This window comes from Octopus bimaculoides, chromosome 7, assembly GCF_001194135.2.
Source record: "Octopus bimaculoides isolate UCB-OBI-ISO-001 chromosome 7, ASM119413v2, whole genome shotgun sequence".
Taxonomy (NCBI): Eukaryota; Metazoa; Mollusca; class Cephalopoda; order Octopoda; family Octopodidae; genus Octopus; species Octopus bimaculoides.
Genome location: NC_068987.1, coordinates 56,291,478 through 56,296,819, shown reverse-complemented (window position 1 = coordinate 56,296,819; position 5,342 = coordinate 56,291,478). Strand labels below are relative to the sequence as shown.

At 36.8% G+C, this 5,342-nt stretch overlaps 1 protein-coding gene across 1 annotated transcript in view; it reads right to left on the bottom strand.

The window, feature by feature from the left end:
* LOC106879045 (palmitoyltransferase ZDHHC11) overlaps positions 1-5,342 on the bottom strand; it is a 38,834-nt gene that overhangs the window by 22,048 nt on the left and 11,444 nt on the right. The window lies entirely within an intron of this gene.

The following is a 5,342-nucleotide window of genomic DNA, read 5'->3' as shown; positions in this document are numbered from 1 at the left end:
AAAAAAAAAAAAAAAAACAATTAAAAAGTAAAAAGGAAAAAAATTGTTAAATTTAATAATTATTTCAACATGGACCTCATTAGATTTTAAGAACTGAATTTATTTATTTATTTGTTTATTTATTTATCTATTTATTTTTGGTCGATAACCTAAGATTGTTGTCATTGTTTAACTCAAAGATCGTATCAACATCAGCTGCTAAAATTAGACTGTACACAAATGTCAAGAAATCTGAATACCTGTCTTTCAACCAATCAAGTGATGCTGAACTATTTTGCTTTGAGTAGTTCCAAATTGAATGTTGCTGAAGACTTCAAGTACTCAGATGGTAGGGTGAGCACTTTGAGAGCAGACGTCCAGATCTGGAAGGCACAAGCATGGACTACCTGTCACAAACTAAACAAGGTCTGGAACTCCAAATTGTTCAAGCAATTCATTGCAACTGTTGAATCAGTGCTGTTATATGGCAGTGAAACATGGACACTGTCAAAGAAATTATCAAATGGGCTAAATGGATGCTACATATGGAACTAAATTTGAAATGGCAGCAACATATGACAAACAAATTCCTTAAAGAAGACTTGCCGAAAGTTAGCAAGAAGATCAGGCATAGACTGCTGTGACTATCTGGTCACTGCATGCACCACCCTGAATTGGAAGCATCCAAATTAGTCTTGTAGAACCCAAGAAGATGCAAGAAGAGGAAAACATCGTCACACATACATCAACAACTTGATTGCAGACACTGGCCTGGACCTCAAGGTAGTGATGATGGAGCTAAAAGTGTGGCGGATGGACTTTGTTGCTGCATCCCAGGTTGGAACACAGCCATAATAATAATAATAATAATAATCACTGATTGAGCAAAGGTGTTCTACATTTGACCATTCAGCTTTTTATTTATTCAATTCCCTGTGCACGTAAGTGAAAACAGAGTATTGTAATCACTCGTCTTTGCCTCTTTGTCTGTGTGTTTGCAAAATTACTGGAAAATGGCTGAACAGATTTCCACCAACTTTGGCAGAAATACTTATTGGGTGAGTGGCTTGAAATGATGACAATTTGTTTTGATTATCTTCAAACATACATAAATACATACATAGATATGCAACTGTGTGTGCGTGTGCGTGTGTGTGTGTGTGTGTGTGTGCGTGCGTGCGTGCGTGCGTGCGTGCGTGCGTGTGTGTGTGCAGTGATGGTTTGAAGGTTTCCTTTATTTGCGAGTTAATTTCTTCATTTCGTCAGAGTATAAATACCTATAATGGTGATATTTAAAAAATAAAAAATTCTGTTCAATTAAGAATCATGGCTAAGCAATGCATTGTAAACCACACTAATTTGCCGAAAAATTTTACTGTGCACAGGGGATGCATCGCCCCTTCTGATGCCTTTTTTTTGCATTTATTTATTTATCAATGTATATCATATTCTATCTTTCATTTGTTTCAGTCAATGCACTGCGGCCATGCTGGAGCACCACTTTTGATGGTTTTGTCAAACATACCAACTACTACTTATTTTAAAGCCTGGTACTTATTCTATTGGACTCTTTTGCTGAACCATTAATGTACAGGTATGTAAACAAACCAACACCAGTTGTTAAGCGGTGTCAAACACAAAGACACCACACATACATACATACATACATACACAATGAGGCAGCCTTCAGCTTTTATCTATCCAAAGGCTTTTTAAACCCAATATTTACATGCTATTATTTTTATTTATTGCTTCATCTGCTTTGAGATTCTTTTGTATATATGTATACAAAAGAATTTCTGTATGCATATGTATACCAAAAAGCTTTGTCAGGCAGCAAGTCAACAAATATGCTGGCAGTTAGGAACCACTCATCCAGGTAAAAAGATGAAAGCTTACCTGGTATGGTCATTTATCCTGCCACAACTCCCTGTACAAAACCATTCTTCAGGACACAGTCGAAGGAGGATGAAAGAAAGGCAAACAGAGAAAATCCTGGTTTGACAACATCAAGGACTGGACAGGTCACAGCACAATGAACCTGATATGCAAAACAGAGAACAGAGACCAATGGTGATGGCTCACTATGTAATTGTCAAAGAGTGGCACCCCAACAACTGGCTGCATCAGTTATGGGATCCTGATTATATATATATGTATATACAGGTTGGCCACAAAGTCACGCACCATGGAGATATCAAGTATGCTTTATTAGCAGTGAAGTAGGTAATCCATTACAAATGTTCAAAGTGTTGGCCACGTAGCTCTAAACAGGTGTTCATATGGAATTTGAAATTGTGATGAACCCTCTCAAATAGCTCTTCATTGCCGTTGACTTGTTCACACGCTTCAACAATTCTTTGAAGAAGAGTCCTTGATCATGAATCTTTTCAGAATACTCTAGGGATTTAATGTAATCTCAGATGAAAAAGTCCATGGGAGTTACGTCAAGTGACTGTGGTCTCCATTCAATTGTCCCACGATACCTGAGCCATCTCCCTGGAAAATGGCCATTCAGAAAATCATGAACCCGTAACGCATAAAGGGGTAGAGCCCCATCCTGCTGAAACCAGGCAGGATTTCCCTTTCAAGTGAATGTACGTGAGGCATCATCTTGTTGCCAAGCATGTCAAGATACAAATCACCTGCCACAGAGCTCTCAAAATAAAATAGTCCAATTACTTGATTGTGTCAAATTCCACACCACACCATTACCTTGCCCCCACCGTGTTGATTATCTGCCTCCATCCGTTGAGGATTGGTTTGTGAGTAACATCGGTAGTTGTTAAAAAGGATAAAAAAAGAGAATGTTAGCAATTTCACATATTGCAGGATGGTGTGTGACTTTATGGTCACCCTATGTATATACATATATATGTACACATATATATGTATATATATATATATATATATATATATATATATATATATATATATATATACACATACAATGGGCTTCTATAAAATTTTTGTTTATCAGCTTATTCCTTCACATGACATTGGTTGGCCCAGTGTTATAGCAGAAGTCTAAGGTGTTGCAAAGCCATGTATGTACCTGTATCTAAAACCTGAAATACTTGCTGATGATACGAGTGGGTTTCCAACATTATGATGTCTTGAGTCAGAAGCCAGGGAAGAACTTGTAACATCTTTCAGTAGCTTCTGCAGTTTTTTGCATTGGGCAAAGCATCTCTATTGTTCATTTCACCTATCTACAATCACATGTATCCCTTCTTTCTAAAGGAAGTCAGAAAGGGATGTTCAACCAACTCACTGAAGATTTAAGGCTTTAATAAATCTGTAGCAGGAATATTCAGCAATCGCCCGATGTCATGATTTGCTAGAATATTATCCATGTGATCAACAGAATCTGATCAATCACTACTTCATGTTGAATAGGCTCCAGCTATAATTATATTTTTCTTTTGGTGCATTTCCTTCGGAGCCTATCAGCCATTATAAATTGAGTACATCGTGACTATTAGAGTGCTTTGGGATGCAGCAAAGAGAGTATTGACAGACACTGTAGAAGTTGGCCAACAGAAACAGCGAACAGTCAGATGACAACACAAAGGCATTAGAAGTCAGTGGCTAGCAAGCAACTAACAACACTTTATCTGCTGCTACAACTACATCAAGAACAAAAACTCTCTTGAAGTTTTGTCATTCATAGTAAAGACAACTCTTTTTTATTTTAGTTTTCTTTTTTTGTACGTAAAGAATAAAATTTTGTTTATCAAAAATCCCAACAGACTTCAGTGTTCTTCCTCGTACAACTGTCTCAACTAATAATGTTTCAACAGCTTGGAAAATCTTATTTTATTATACACAATTTAAAGGAGATGAGCTGGCAGAATCGTCAGAGCATTTGTTTTGTCATTTTATGCACTTTGAATTCTAATACCGTCGAGGTTAACTTTGTCCTCCATCCTTCTGGCATCGATAAAATAAGATAGCAGTCTAGTATAAGTGTTGATGTAATCGGCTAATGCCCTCCATCTAAATTGCTGGCCTTCATCCTAAATCAGAAATCACCCAACACAATGCAGATTGAGGTAAGCAATTCAATGAACGCAGTTGAAACAACTTTAAATTTGATTTCGCCATCTGTCAATCATACCAAATATATATACACCATTGAAAGGTATGATGCTGTGGTTTTTCTCTGAGAGAAAATGTCTTCATACATGTTATGTTAAAAACATAATATATATCAGAGCAAAGCGAACATCATGGCAGCAGTGATTCATGAGAATGACAGGCGTGTTTCTCCTTACTCAGGGCTTGTAAATGTTGTTCTAATTCAATGTTCTTTCAATTATGTTCACCAAGTTTTTTACAGCCCAGCCACCTTTCTACAATACCAGTGAATGTATTATTCAACGTTTCCTATATATTGAAGCACAAATTTAGTCTAAGCAAGTGACAAATGAGTGCACGGCACTGGCAAATTCCAAATAGGGCAAAACGTGCCTGCTATTCTTATGAATTACTGCAACAACAATATTTGCCTCGCTCTCATATATTTCATTTTTAACACAGCGTGTCTATGAAGAGATTTACTCTCAGGCAAAACCGCAGTATCATGCCCTTCAAGGATGTATATACATTTCATATGATACATAGATGGCAATTTTAAAATAAGAATGGCTTTCTATATATACATTGTGCGGCAAAAAAACCGTTCGCAATTTACAAGTTGAAAAATGTTTCAGCTACAAATACACGGTATGCACCAGTCCAAATCATGATGGTAACTAAGAAGAACAGTAAAACAATGGAAACACACTATCTGAATACCTGTACTAGTGCCACACTAATGGCCATGTAAAATATGGGAGTTTCTTCTGCAGTATCCTGTATTTGTTTTCTAAATGCAATGTTAAAAAGGAGGAGCGTGACAGTAATCTGTTATTCGATGTCATATTATACAGGGCTCAGTGCAATACAAAAGGACAAAAGGGAGGTGACAGAAAGCAACAATAAGTTGAGAATGACAGCGATGGTAGCCAACAGTTCATGCACAGTACACATGGCGAAACATAAAACAGAAAAGCGAACAGTAGATTTATAAAAAGGAAAGGGTGCGTAGGAACATCTGGTGTAATGTTGGCAAATTTGGGAAAGCATGGAGTTTTTGAAGGATGCAGTGTCCTGACAGTGAATGTGGATAGTTTCATCCATGTTTCGACAATTCTGAGCATGAAGAAAATGAGTTTCTAAAAGTCATGCTGTGCTGTTTTTTTGATTTTGTAAGTATGTGTAACAAGGCTCCAGCTGAGTTTTAAACCATAACTCTCAGATCCAAACTGCAAGTGAGGAAGTACTACTATATATATATATATATATATATATATATATAT